The following is a 15,879-nucleotide window of genomic DNA, read 5'->3' as shown; positions in this document are numbered from 1 at the left end:
ATTCTGTGGATGTCAGCATTTCACATGGTGACATTTAAGATGTTGACACTGTGAATAGATTTTGTCAACATTCTGAGGATGATGATGTGAGGATGTTCACATTATGAAAGTCAACATGGTTACTGTCGGCCATCAAACCGGATACCTATCATTTGTACATAACATCTTTCTATTTGTACAGATCTATCTTTGCAATATTCAAGGAAAACCTTTAGTCAGACATGTTTACTGTTGGGTATGTTCTACAGAGTAGAGTTACATGTTTACTTTTATATATGTCACAATTCTGGTATGTTCTACAGAGTAGAGTTGATCTACAGTATGTCACATCCAAAGGCAGCAAAAATAAACAACTAAATAAAATTACCTTCGTGAACAAGCAAGAAAGGCAGAAAGATACAGTAAAATTACTGAGTTAGTCTAAATTGCAGGAGGGCATATACACATTAATGATTTAAAGTTGTGACGGCAGCAGAAAAGTGCAAATGCATGTACTACAGTAATAGGCTTTTATATATAAATAGCAGGGACCTGTGGTGAGGCAAGTGGCTCAGGAGGCACTGGTTAGTACCAGAGCCAGATTTACACACGATAAATAAGCTAAAGGGTTTATGTGGGCATTATACACAAGTGCAGCAGGATAACCTGCTGGAAATTTGGTGAGTTTTGAACAGAGAAGTGCAGAAAAGTAGGCAGGGGAGGCACTGCCTCATCAGTTCTAGACTTTTTACTCCAGAGTTCTGACTATAAAAAAAATAAGATTTTACTTACCGGTAAATCTATTTCTCGTAGTCCGTAGAGGATGCTGGGGACTCCGTAAGGACCATGGGGAGAGACGGGCTCCGCAGGAGACATGGGCACTTTAAGAAAGAATTTAGTTCCTGGTGTGCACTGGCTCCTCCCTCTCTGCCCCTCCTCCAGACCTCAGTTAGAGAACTGTGCCCAGAGGAGATGGACAGTACGAGGAAAGGATTTTTGTTAATCCAAGGGCAAGATTCATACCAGCCACACCAATCACATCGTATAACTTGTGATAACAATCCAGTAAACAGTATGACAATAACATAGCATCAGTTCACGCCCGATGCAACAATAACGTAACCCTTATTGAAGCAATAACTATATACAAGTATTGCAGAAGAAGTCCGCACTTGGGACGGGCGCCCAGCATCCTCTACGGACTACGAGAAATAGATTTACCGGTAAGTAAAATCTTATTTTCTCTAACGTCCTAGAGGATGCTAGGGACTCCGTAAGGACCATGGGGATTATACCAAAGCTCCCAAACGGGCGGGAGAGTGCGGATGACTCTGCAGCACCGATTGAGCAAACATGAGGTCCTCCTCAGCCAGGGTATCAAACTTATAGAATTTTGCAAAGGTGTTTGTACCCGACCAAGTAGCAGCTCGACACAGCTGTAGTGCCGAGACCCCTCGGGCAGCCGCCCAAGAAGAGCCCACTTTCCTAGTGGAATGGGCCTTGACCGATTTTGGTAACGGCAAACCATCCGTAGAATGCGCTTGCTGAATCGTGTTACAGATCCAGCGAGCCAGAGTCTGCTTTGAAGCAGGGCCGCCAAGCTTGTTGGCTGCATACAGAACAAACAGTGCTTCCGTTTTTCGGACTCTAGCCGTCCTGGCTACATAAATCTTCAAAGCCCTGACCACATCAAGGGACTCGGAATCCTCTAAGTCCCGTGTAGCCACAGGCACCACAATAGGTTGGTTCATATTAAAGGATGAAACCACTTTTGGCAGGAACTGAGGACGTGTCCGCAATTCCGCTCTATCCATATGGAAAACCAGATAGGGGCTTTTATGTGATAAAGCCGCTAATTCCGACACTCGCCTAGCCGAAGCTAGGGCTAATAACATGACCACCTTCCAAGTGAGATATTTCAACTCCACCGTTTTCAGTGGTTCAAACCAGTGTGACTTTAGGAAGTCAAAGACCACATTAAGGTCCCAAGGCGCCACCGGAGGCACAAACGGAGGCTGAATATGCAGTACTCCCTTAACACAAGTCTGAACTTTTGGGAGAGAAGCCAATTCTTTTTGAAAGAAAATGGATAGGGCCGAAATCTGGACCTTAATGGAGCCTAATTTAAGGCCCAAATCCACTCCAGTTTGTAGGAAGTGAAGGAAACGGCCCAGATGGAATTCTTCCGTAGGAGCATCCCTGGCCTCACACCAAGAAACATATCTTCGCCATATACTGTGATAATGTTTTGCTGTTACTTCCTTCCTAGCCTTTATCAGCGTAGGGATAACCTCAACCGGAATACCTTTTTCCGCTAGGATCCGGCGTTCAACCGCCATGCCGTCAAACGCAGCCGCGGTAAGTCTTGGAACAGACAGGGTCCCTGTTGCAACAGGTCCTGCCTTAGAGGAAGAGGCCACGGATCTTCCGTGAGCATTTCCTGCAGATCTGGATACCAGGTCCGTCGTGGCCAATCTGGAACAACGAGGATTGTTCTCACTCCTTTTCTTCTTACTATTCTCAACACCTTGGGTATGAGAGGGAGAGGAGGAAATACATAGACAGACCGGAACACCCACGGTGTCACGAGGGCGTCTACCGCTACTGCCTGAGGGTCTCTGGACCTGGCGCAATACCTCTGTAGCTTTTTGTTGAGGCGGGACGCCATCATGTCTATCTGTGGCAGTTCTCACCGACTCACAATCTGTGCGAAGACTTCTGGATGAAGTCCCCACTCTCCCGGGTGTAGGTCGTGTCTGCTGAGGAAGTCTGCTTCCCAGTTGTCCACTCCCGGAATGAACACTGCTGACAGTGCGCTTACATGATTCTCCGCCCAGCGAAGAATCCTGGTAGCTTCCGCCATTGCCGCTCTGCTCCTTGTGCCGCCTTGGCGGTTTACATGAGCCACTGCGGTGATGTTGTCTGACTTGATCAGAACTGGTTGGTCGCGAAGTAAGGCCTCCGCTTGACGTAGGGCGTTGTATATGGCCCTTAGTTCCAGGATGTTGATGTGCAGACAAGTCTCTTGACTTGACCAAAGACTCTGGAAATATCTTCCCTGTGTGACTGTTTCCCAACCTCGGAGGCTTGCGTCCGTGGTCACCAGGATCCAATCCTGAATGCCGAATCTGCGGCCCTCGAGAAGGTGAGCACTCTGCAGCCACCACTGGAGCGACACACTGGCCCTGGGGGACAGGGTGATCAACCGATGCATCTGTAGATGTGATCCGGACCACTTGTCCAACAGATCCCATTGGAAAGTCCTCGCATGGAACCTGCCAAAGGGAATGGCCTCGTATGAGGCCACCATCTTTCCCAGGACTCGAGTGCAATGATGCACGGACACCTGTCTTGATTCAAAAGGTTCCTGACCAGAGTCATAAGTTCCTGGGCTTTTTCTATCGGAAGAAAAACCCTTTTCTGGGTCGTGTCCAGAATCATGCCCAAGAAAGGCAGACGAGTCGTAGGAACCAACTGCGACTTTGGGATATTGAGAATCCAGCCGTGTTGTAACACTTTCAGTGAAAGAGATACGCTGTTCAGCAACTGCTCTCTTGATCTCGCCTTTATGAGATCGTCCAAGTACGGGATAATTGTGACACCCTGCTTGCGCAGGAGCACCATCATTTCCGCCATTACCTTGGTGAAAATCCTCGGAGCCGTTGAGAGACCAAACGGCAACGTCTGAAATTGGTAATGACAGTCCTGTACCGCAAATCTTAGGTACGCCTGATGAGGTGGATAAATGGGGACATAAAGGTACGCATCCTTTATGTCCAGTGACACCATAAAATCCCCCCCTTCCAGGCTGGCGATAACCGCTCTTAGCGATTCCATCTTGAACTTGAACCTCTTCAAGTATAGGTTCAGAGATTTTAAATTCAATATGGGTCTGACCGAACCGTCCGGTTTCGGAACCACAAACATAGTCGAATAATAACCCCTTCCCTGTTGAAGGAGGGGAACCTCGACCACCACCTGCTGAAGATACAATTTTTGTATTGCATTTAACACTATCTCCCTCTCTAGGGGGGAAGACGGTAGGGCCGATTTGAAAAACCGGCGAGGAGGCACCTCTTCGAATTCCAGCTTGTAACCCTGAGACACAATTTCTATTGCCCAGGGATCCACCTGGGAGTGAACCCACATGTGACTGAAATTCCGAAGACGCGCCCCCACTGGCCCCGACTTCGCCAGTGGAGCCCCAGCGTCATGCGGTGGATTTTGCAGAGGCCGGGGAGGACTTCTGTTCTTGGGAACTAGCTGTATTGTGCAGCTACTTTCCTCTGCCCCTCCCTCTGGCAAGAAAGGACGCACCTCGGACTTTCTTGTTTCTTTGTGAACGAAAGGACTGCATTTGATAATGCGGTGCTCTCTTAGGCTGTGAGGGAACATAAGGCAAAAAATTTGACTTTCCAGCCGTAGCTGTGGAGACCAGGTCCGAGAGACCTTCACCGAACAATTCCTCACCCCTGTAAGGTAAAACCTCCATATGTCGTTTAGAGTCGGCATCACCTGTCCATTGCCGAGTCCACAGGACCCTTCTGGCAGAAATCGACATAGCGTTTATTCTAGAACCCAGCAGACTAATGTCTCTTTGAGCATCTCTCACATAAAGGACAGTGTCTTTAATATGCCCCAGGGTCAATAAAACAGTATCCCTATCTAGGGTATCAAACTCCTCTGATAAGGTATCAGTCCATGCCGCTACTGCACTACACACCCAGGCCAACGCGATTGCCGGTCTGAGCAAGGTACCTGAATGTGTATAAATGGACTTCAGGGTACCATCCTGTTTGCAATCAGCAGCATCCTTGAGGGTAGCCGTATCCTGGGACGGCAGGGCTACCTTTTTGGATAAGCGTGTAAAAGCTTTGTCCACCCTAGGGGAGGATTCCCATCGTAACCTGTCCGTTGGCGGGAAAGGATACGCCATAAGAATCCGTTTGGAAATCTGCAGTTTTTTATCTGGAGATTCCCAAGCTTTTTCACATAACTCATTCAGTTCGTGTGAGGGGGGAAAAGTTACCTCAGGTTTCTTTCCCTTATACATATAAACCCTTGTGTCAGGGACAGGGGTTTCCTCTGTGATGTGCAAAACTTCCTTAATTGCTATAATCATATATCGGAGTGATTTAGCCAACTTTGGCTGTAACTTTGCATCATCGTAATCGACACTGGAGTCAGAATCCATGTCGGTATCTGTGTCAACAATTTGGGATAGTGGGCGCTTATGAGACCCCGACGGTCCCTGCGACATCGGATCAGGCAAGGGTTGAGACCCTGCCTGTCCCAATGCATCAGCCTTGTCTAATCTTTTATGCAAGGAATTTACATTATCATTTAAAACCTTCCACATATCCATCCAATCAGGTGTCGGCGCCGTCGGCGGAGACACCACATTCATTTGCTCCCGCTCCTCTCCCACATAGCCTTCCACATCAGACATGTCGACACAAGCGTACCGACACACCACACGCACAGGGAATGTCCTTTCTGAAGACAGTTCCCCCACGAGGCCCTTTGGAGAGACAGAGAGAGAGTATGCCAGCACACACCCCAGCGCTATATAACCCAGGAATAACACAGTAACTTAATGTTAACCCAGTAGCTGCTGTTTATATACTTTTTTTGCGCCTAATTATGTGCCCCCCCTCTCTTTTCAACCCTCTTCTACCGTGTATCAGCAGGGGAGAGCCTGGGGAGCTTCCTCTCAGTGTGCTGTGGAGAAAAAAAATGGCGCTGGTGAGTGCTGAGGGAGAAGCCCCGCCCCCTCGGCGGCGGGCTTCTGTCCCGCTTAAATTTTATTTATTTGGCGGGGGCTCCTACATATATACAGTGCCCAGCTGTATATATGTGTTCATTTGCCAGAATGAGGTCCCAAATGCTGCCCAGGCCCCCCCCCCCCTGCGCCCTGCACCCTAACAGTGACCGGAGTATGTGTAGGTGTGTGGAGCAATGGCGCACAGCTGCAGTGCTGTGCGTTACCTCCAGTGAAGATCACAAAGTCTTCTGCCGCCTGTGAAGTCTTCTTGCTTCTCATACTCACCCGGCTTCAGTCATCCGGCTCTGCGAGGGGGACGGCGGCGCGGCTCTGGGACGGACGGCGAGGGTGAGAGCCTGCGGACCGATCCCTCTGGAGCTAATGGTGTCCAGTAGCCTAAGAAGCAGGACCTAGCTTCAGAGAGTAGGGCTGCTTCTCTCCCCTCAGTCCCACGATGCCAGCAGAGCTCCCTGAAAATAAAAAACCTAACAAAAAAACTTTCTATCAGCAAACTCAGGAGAGCTCACTGAAAAGCACCCAGCTCCTCTGGGCACAGAATCAAACTGAGGTCTGGAGGAGGGGCAGAGAGGGAGGAGCCAGTGCACACCAGGAACTAAAATCTTTCTTAAAGTGCCCATGTCTCCTGCGGAGCCCGTCTCTTCCCATGGTCCTTACGGAGTCCCCAGCATCCTCTAGGACGTTAGAGAAAGAAGATATTTCTAATATACAGTATTCTTTGTATTTTTCATATACATTATATAGCCAAAACTTTGGTATATACGTTAGTATGACAGGAAAGTCTCCACCTCACCTCACCGCACGTCACTGCTAAATAGTATTACCTGACTATTCTACAGTCTCCTCTCCTTTACCTGTACTTACATCCCCAACTATTCTACAGTCTCCTCTACCCTGACCTATGTCACCGATTATCCTACAGTTTCCTCTTCTTTACTGCATCTTACGTTGCACACTGGTCTGCAGCCTCCTCTCCTTTACCTGTACTTACATCCCCAACTATTCTACAGTCTCCTCTACCCTGACCAGTGATGTGCGGTGGGGTGAGGCAGGTGAGGCAGAGCCTTTCCTGTCATACTAACGTTTGTGCCAGAGTTTTGACTGTATAAAGTCTATGAAAAATACAAAGAATATGTTTGAAATATCTTCTTTGCATTATTCTAATAATTTTTATAGCCAAAACTCTGGAGTAAAAAGTCTATGGCAGGTGATCTATGTCACCGACTATTCTACAGTTTCCTCTTCTTTACTGCATCTTATGTTCCACACTGTTCTGCAGCCTCCTCTCCTTTACCCGCACTTACATCCCCAACTATTCTACATTCTCCTCTACCGTGACCTGTGTCACCGATTATCCTACAGTTTCCGCTTCTTTACTGCATCTTATGTTCCACACTGGTCTGCAGCCTCCTCTCTTTTACCTGTACTTAAATCCTCAACTATTCTACAGTCTCCTCTACCCTGACCTATATCACGGACTATCCTACAGTTCCCTCTTCTTTACGGCATCTTATGTTCCACACTGTTCTGCAGCCTCCTCTCCTTTACCTGTACTTACATCCCCAACTATTCTACAGTCTCCTCTACCCTGACCTATGTCACCGACTATCCTACAGTTTCCGCTTCTTTACTGCATCTTATGTTCCACACTGGTCTGCAGCCTCCTCTCCTTTACCCGCACTTACATCCCCAACTATTCTACAGTCTCCTCTACCCTGACCTATGTCACCGATTATCCTAGAGTTTCCTTTTCTTTACTGCATCTTATGTTCCACACTGTTCTGCAGCCTCCTCTCCTTTACCTGCACTTACATCCCCAACTATTCTACAGTCTGTTCTACCCTGACCTATGTCACCGACTATCCTACAGTTTCCTCTTCTTTACTGCATTTTATGTTCCACACTGTTCTGCAGCCTCCTCTCCTTTACCTGCACTTACATCCCCAACTATTCTACAGTCTGTTCTACCCTGACCTATGTCACCGACTATCCTACAGTTTCCTCTTCTTTACTCCATTTTATGTTCCACACTGGTCTGCAGCCTCCTCTCCTTTACCCGCACTTACATCCCCAACTATTCTACAGTCTCCTCTACCCTGACCTATGTCACCGATTATCCTAGAGTTTCCTTTTCTTTACTGCATCTTATGTTCCACACTGTTCTGCAGCCTCCTCTCCTTTACCTGCACTTACATCCCCAACTATTCTACAGTCTGTTCTACCCTGACCTATGTCACCGACTATCCTACAGTTTCCTCTTCTTTACTCCATCTTATGTTCCACACTGTTCTGCAGCCTCCTCTCCTTTACCCGCACTTACATCCCCAACTATTCTACATTCTCCTCTACCGTGACCTGTGTCACCGATTATCCTACAGTTTCCGCTTCTTTACTGCATCTTATGTTCCACACTGGTCTGCAGCCTCCTCTCTTTTACCTGTACTTAAATCCTCAACTATTCTACAGTCTTCTCTACCCTGACCTATATCACGGACTATCCTACAGTTTCCTCTTCTTTACGGCATCTTATGTTCCACACTGTTCTGCAGCCTCCTCTCCTTTACCTGTACTTACATCCCCAACTATTCTACAGTCTCCTCTACCCTGACCTATGTCACCGACTATCCTACAGTTTCCGCTTCTTTACTGCATCTTATGTTCCACACTGGTCTGCAGCCTCCTCTCCTTTACCCGCACTTACATCCCCAACTATTCTACAGTCTCCTCTACCCTGACCTATGTCACCGATTATCCTAGAGTTTCCTTTTCTTTACTGCATCTTATGTTCCACACTGTTCTGCAGCCTCCTCTCCTTTACCTGCACTTACATCCCCAACTATTCTACAGTCTGTTCTACCCTGACCTATGTCACCGACTATCCTACAGTTTCCTCTTCTTTACTCCATTTTATGTTCCACACTGGTCTGCAGCCTCCTCTCCTTTACCTGTACTTACATCTCCAACTATTCTACAGTCTCCTCTACCTTGACTTATGTCACTGACTATCCTAGTTTCCGCTTCTTTACTGCATCCTATTGTCCACACTGGTCTGCAGCCTCTTCTCCTTTTACCCCAGCATATGAACCCAACTATTCCAGTCTCCTCCCCTTTGACCCTGACTTGTGCCCCCCACAGATCATCCAACTTGACTTCATCCACCAGGTACATAATGCTCCTGGACTTCCAACCTCATTTATTATTGCAGTCTGTGTTGAAACACCCTTCTAATTATTTAACTAGTTCAACACAGGTGACTGGAATTGTAAATTGAGTTGGAAGTCAAGGAGCAGGGCATTTCGTACTTGGTAGAAGGCGTCATGTTGGAGGATCTGCTGTTCTATAGTCTCCTATTCTTTGTTATGACCTCCAGAGAGACAGGTTTATAAATTGGGGTCATTGACTTGGGTGTAGTAAACTTGTTTTGTAACAAAAACTCAAGCAGTAATAAATGTAGTTATGGTAGTAAGCATCAAGCTACAGCTAATCCCCTAAATCAACATTAATTGCACTTCTAAGTATTCAGTGTAAACTATGACTATCATTACTTCAAAGTGTTAGTAACTGACAGAACTACTTCTGTAAAAGGTTATGTAAATGGCATATGGCTACCTTTCAAATATACAGCACCTTCTTCTGAGTGATTTATCAGCACGATGAGCAACATTAGCAGAGTAGGAGGAGGATTGAGAGATACTGTAGGATGTCATGAAACTAGGAATACATATCCTCCTGATTTTACACTTGGTTTGTTAATACTGTCCTACAACTTTTGCTATGCTGTACATTAGTTTTTCTTTCTGTCTTCCTACTGTGTTGTTTCTTATACCGCTTTCACATCGCTAACCCGGTAAAGAACCGGCTTTTGAACACGCTTCCGACCCGGGTCTGAACACGCTATACCCCTTTCACATCGCAGTTTGGAGCCGTGTTATTACCGGGTTATTCCCGGGTTGGTGCCTTTCACACTGAACCCGGTTCACCCTTTGAAAACATTTGTGATGTCATTATAAATGGACTTTTCTGTCTCCTATTGATGAGGTTTGAAAGGTATTACAAGGAGGGGCTGGGGAGTGCTCAGTAGTGCAGCAATCATGGCCGACACAGCACATGTCTCTATAGACTTTGTGATAGTCTCAGCTGTACTGCTCTTGGATTCAGCCTATGTTATGTTTTTGTATGTGATTGCATCCTTAACAGTCCCTGTCATTTGGTGGGTGATTTCCGACTCCCGTCTTATCCGTAACAGCTCCCTAACCTCATCCTCACTCCAGTTTGCCATATTCTCCAAGCACTGTAGCAATGCAGCACTGTGAATGTAGTATGAATAAAAACACACTGTTTAAAGCGTGCTGCCTGTTTATTTCCGGGTTCAGACAGGTGACATCATGCAGGGAGACAACCTATACCCCTTTCACATCGCAAAAATAACCCGGTATATTGCCGAGTTTGAGCCGTGTCAACCCGGTTTGAGGTGCAGTGTGAAAGCGCCATTATGAATTTACCGTGTCAAACAACCCGGTATTTCAACCCGTGTAAAAAGAAGGATCCTACACGGTTCAGAAACGGTTCATTTGGCAGTGTGAAGCCTCAGACCCGCTATATTCAACCCGGTAATCTTAAAAAGGAGATGATAGGTTGTCTCCCTGCATGATGTCACCTGTCTGAACCCGGAAATAAACAGGCAGCACGCTTTAAACAGTGTGTTTTTATTCATACTACATTCACAGTGCTGCATTGCTACAGTGCTTGGAGAATATGGCAAACTGGAGTGAGGATGAGGTTAGGGAGCTGTTACGGATAAGAGGGGAGTCGGAAATCACCCACCAAATGACAGGGACTGTTAAGGATGCAATCACATACAAAAACATAACATAGGCTGAATCCAAGAGCAGTACAGCTGAGACTATCACAAAGTCTATAGAGACATGTGCTGTGTCGGCCATGATTGCTGCACTACTGAGCACTCCCCAGCCCCTCCTTGTAATACCTTTCAAACCTCATCAATAGGAGACAGAAAAGTCCATTTATAATGACATCACACATGTTTTCAAAGGGTGAACCGGGTTCAGTGTGAAAGGCACCAACCCGGGAATAACCCGGTAATAACACGGCTCCAAACTGCGATGTGAAAGGGCTATTGCGTGTTCAGACCCGGGTCGGAAGCGTGTTCAAAAGCCGGTTCTTTACCGGGTTAGCGATGTGAAAGCGGTACTATCATCTCCTTTTTAAGATTACCGGGTTGAATATAGCGGGTCTGAGGCTTCACACTGCCAAATGAACCGTTTCTGAACCGTGTAGGATCCTTCTTTTTACACGGGTTGAAATACCGGGTTGTTTGACACGGTAAATTCATAATGGCGCTTTCACACTGCACCTCAAACCGGGTTGACACGGCTCAAACTCGGCAATATACCGGGTTATTTTTGCGATGTGAAAGGGGTATTAATGTATTTCTACCTCCAGGAAGACATATTTGTTTTTCTAGTGATTTGTCTGGAAAAAAAAGGTGCTGCAACTTACATTTTGTAAAAACAGCATGCCAAAACATTAGCAAACGCCATCTGTAGATGGAAACCTCCTTTAAAGCTCCTAAAGAATAGTTTACCAGCTTTGTTGTGCTATCCCAGCAACACTATGTTTGTGCTGAAGTGCACCCGCGACATAGAGAAAGCATCTTAGTAGCATTGCCTTGTGGAAGTTTTATGTATTTAGCCCAGTGACTTATAGAAGAATTGAGTAGTTTACAATTAAGCAATTACATTGCTTTATTTCTGATCTCCTCTAATCTCCATAATTTGAGGACTGTTTAGAATACAAGCACGGAAAGCTCCTCCATTCTTCAATGAATGACTCATTGTTTCCGCAATCCACACTATTTCTGCAGTTTACACAAGTCCAGAGGTTATCAGCCACACAAATACAGTCAGGTACGTTGTGTAAGTAATGAACACATTTCTCCACAGAATATGCTGGCTTTAATTACATGGAACTACAGTATACTAGTACACATGAAAGAAAATAACAAAGTTTCCTCAACCACCCATCACTGTGAAAGGGAAACATATCGTTTCTAAGAGGCGGATTTATCACAATACGCATTATTTATGCATGTGGGATAAATATCTTTGATTTAATGCCATTGTGAAAATGTATATTTAATAGGAAATGACCATTTTACTTTATCCGGAAAAAATCCTGTCACTGCGAAGAGCTGGAAGCAGTATGATAGCTTACACTAACGGTGTGTACACACAGGGAGATATTTTCTTACGTTTTTGACTATATAGTCATAATCGTAAGAAGAGTTAGTGTAGATCGCAAGGTGAAAGTCACCTTGCGATCCCGATTCGATGCCGATGCGCGGTTGGCATCGCAAGCCTAGATAGGCTGTGCAGGCAAGTCAAGTTTTACTATCTCTATAGAAGAGATAGTCAAAATTGACACTTAGCCAAAATCGCACATAGTCAGTATCGCAAGCACAGTCATTATGCGCTTGCGATGACGCCCTAGCCCCTGTCGCATGGTGAGAATCAGGCTTAGCCCGAATCTCACCGTGTGTATGCACCTTAAGACTGATCCTTTGCTCGGCGTCTGTGGGCTTTCTGCACATGTTACAGTAACCATAGGCTAACACCATCTTCAGATGAAACTTGGTCAATCTAACTGCATAGTAGCCCCTATGGACATCTAAGGGGGCTGCTTTGCGATCAGAAATGGGAGGGGCTGCTGCAGATATTGAAGGAATTTGCTGAGATCCCTCCATGGTACATCTGGGGGATCCTTAATATTTGTGGGTACCCCTCGAAAAAGGGTATTTTTCCTTGTTTTCTTCTATACATTTTGTCATTCTGCACATTTATATATTAGAATTAATTACGATGACTGTGAGCTGCCTTGTTGATTGATTAAGGCCCTCATTCAGTATGGACATGCCCACATTTCTGGCAATGCCGGCTGCACCCACCCCCTTCCCGATCCCTCCCGAATGCCTCTGCCTGTCAATCAGCCACTTAAAGAAGGAACTTAATTATAGAGCATGTTAGTGTCATCCAGTGGTGATAGAAAGTTTGTGAACCCTTCAGAATTTTCTATATTTCTGCAGAAATTTGGCATAAACTACCACAGATTTCCACACATCCTTAAAGTAGATAATGGGAACCAAATCAAATAATTAAATTAGACATGCTCATTTTTTGTATTGAGGAAAATGAACCAATATCACATATCTGTCAGTGGCAAAAGTATGTGAACCGTAAGGCTTAGCAGATATTTTGAAGGTGTAAGTCAGGTATTTTCAATCTATAAGATGACAATCTGGTGTGAGTGGACAACCTGTCTTTTTAAAAGAACAAGTATCTATCAAAGTCTGATGTTCACAACACGTTTGTGAAAGTGTATCATGCCATGAACAAAGGAGATTTCTGTGGACCTCAGAAGAGTTGTTGATGCTCATGAGGCTGGAAAAGGTTACAAAAACATCTCTAAAGAGTCTGGACTCCCCAATCAACAGTCAGACAGGTTGTGTACAAATGAAGGAAATTCCAGACCAAAATTACCCTCCCAGGAGTAGCCGACCAACAAAGATCACACCAAGAGCATGGTCACAAAGAAACCCAAAGTAACCTCTACGCAACTGAAGGCCTTTCTCACATTAACCAATGTTAATGTTTGAGTCCAACATCAGGAGGACACTGAACAACAATGTTGTGTATGGCAGTATTGCAAGGAGAAAGCCGCTGCTCTCCAAAAAGAACATTGCTGCCCATCTGCAGTTGCTAAAGATCACCTGGACAAGCCAGAAGGCTATGGGAACAATGTTTTGTGGACAGATGAGTCCATAATAGAGATTTTTGGATTAAATGATAAGGGTTATGTTTGGAGAAAGGAGAAAACTGCATTCCAGCATAAAAACCTAATTTCATCTGTGAAACACAGTGGTGGTGGTGGTGGTATCATGGTTTAGGCCTGTTTTGCTGCATCTGTCCCAAGATGACTTGCCATCATTGATGGGACAATGAAATCTGAATTATACCAGAATATTCGAAAGGAAAATGTCAGAACTTCTGCCCATGAGCTGTATCTCGAGAGAACGCAGATCATGCAGCAAGACAACGAACCAAAGCACACAAGTCATTCGACCAAAGAATGCTTAAAGAAGAATACATTTAATGTTTGGGAATGGCCAAGTCAAAGTCCAGACCTTAATCCAATCGAAATGTTGTCGAAGGACTTAAAGCGAGCAGTTCATGGGAGGAAACACACCAACATAACAGAGCTGAAGTTGTTTTGTATGGAGGAATGGGGTAAAATTCCTCCAAGCTGATGTTCAGGACTAATCAACAATTACTGGAAACATTTACATGCAGTTATTGCTGCACAAGGGGTCATACCAGATACTGAAAGCAAAGGTTCACATACTTTTGGCACTCACAGATATGTGATATTGGATCATTTTCCTCAATAAAAAATAGAATAAAAATACAGGAAATTCTGAAGGGTTCACAAACTTTTAAGCACCACTGTAGATTACTGATCATTAATACATTGTTTTAGGTAACTTTGAGACAATAGATGCATAATAATAATAATAATAATAATTATTATTATTATTATTATTTATATAACACTTTTGTCCCAATAGGGCTCAAAGAACTTGACATATTTGCAGAGGGTGAGGCAGCCATCTTGGGAGTGTTCAATTGCTATTCTAAGTAATCATTCACATAAGTCACTGCCTCTACTTGAGCTTACAGTTTAAATTCCATAACACAGTTACCCGACACAACACACACTTGGGTCTATTTTTTCTAATAAGCCATTTCACCTAACAGTATGTTTCTGGAATTTGTGGGAGGAAACAAGACTACCCTAAGCAAACCCACACAAACACAGGGAGAACATACAAAATCCATGTGGATTTGTCCCTGGTGGAAATCGAACCAGACACCCCACTGATGTCTGACAACAATGCTAACCACACTGCCACCATAATGCCAAAAAGTATAACATATACTCTCTCAGAAAAATATAAAAATATATTTGGAAAGACAAAAGTTGTAAGCATAAGTTCTAGAAACATAAAGATTCCACTTTATGTGCTTAACCCAGTGGTTCCCAAACTGTGTGACTACTAGGCACCCTGGGGCGCCTCGGGACACTTGTAGGGGTGCCTTGGATTAGTGGTTCAGGACCAATTAAAATTATTTATGGTCAGTGTAACAGGCAAAACCAGTGCTGGTGGCTGCTAATCATAAAATATGTGGACAAACAGGAGCAAATCTTGTCCCTCACCACACAATTTAACTTATGGATGACACATAAACACAATTTACTTTATTTAATATTTCTCTCTAAATGTCTCAATAACAAGCTTTTGTCCTGGAGGTGCCGTGAAAAAAATTCTGATGCTCTAGGGCGTCGTGATTCCAAAAAGTTTGGGAACCACTGGCGTAACCACTTAACTGATGATTTTTACCCCCACAAAACTGCTGAGAATCTTTTTTTTTATTACTTAATAAAGGGCCTAATTCAGACCTGATCGCTGGGCAGCGATTTTTGCTGTCCTGCGATCAGATAGTCGCCATCTACAGGGGGAGGGTATTTGAGCTGTGCAAGTGTGTGAACGCATGTGTAGCAGAGCTACACAAACTAATTTTGTGTAGTCTCTGCGCAGCCCAGTACTTACTCAGCTGCTCTCCAGGACCGGATTTGACGTCAGACACCGTCCCTGAAAACGCATGGAGACGCCGGCGTTTTTCCAGACACTCCCTGAAAACGGTCAGTTGCCACCCAGAAACGCCCTCTACCTGTCAATCTCATTGCGATTGCCCGTGCGATCGCTTTTTTTCGCACCATCCCATCGCTATGCACCGATGCCCGGTGCAGTCGTCCAATGAGACTGCGCATTGCGGTGCACACGCATGCGTAGTTCGGACCTGATCGCAGGCTGTGAGAAAACGCAGCCTAGCGATGAGGTCTGAATTACCCCCAAAGTTTTAAAAGTATTTTTTGTTTTAAAATATTTGATTTAAAAAATATATATATCTAGAGGGTGTTTTGCACCTCCCCATCCCCCCGTGTCCATAGACCCCCATAATAAAATAACTTCCCACCAATAG

The 15,879-nt window shown here is 45.1% G+C and overlaps 1 protein-coding gene across 4 annotated transcripts in view; it reads right to left on the bottom strand.

The window, feature by feature from the left end:
• The window catches only part of DVL1 (dishevelled segment polarity protein 1), a 533,415-nt gene that overhangs the window by 343,549 nt on the left and 173,987 nt on the right, over positions 1-15,879 (bottom strand). The gene's annotated exons all lie outside the window — the stretch shown is intronic.

The sequence above is a fragment of the Pseudophryne corroboree genome, chromosome 10 (assembly GCF_028390025.1).
Source record: "Pseudophryne corroboree isolate aPseCor3 chromosome 10, aPseCor3.hap2, whole genome shotgun sequence".
In the NCBI taxonomy this organism is placed as follows: domain Eukaryota; kingdom Metazoa; phylum Chordata; class Amphibia; order Anura; family Myobatrachidae; genus Pseudophryne; species Pseudophryne corroboree.
Note: the sequence above shows the minus strand (reverse complement) of the source record. Positions and strands in the feature narration are given on the sequence as shown.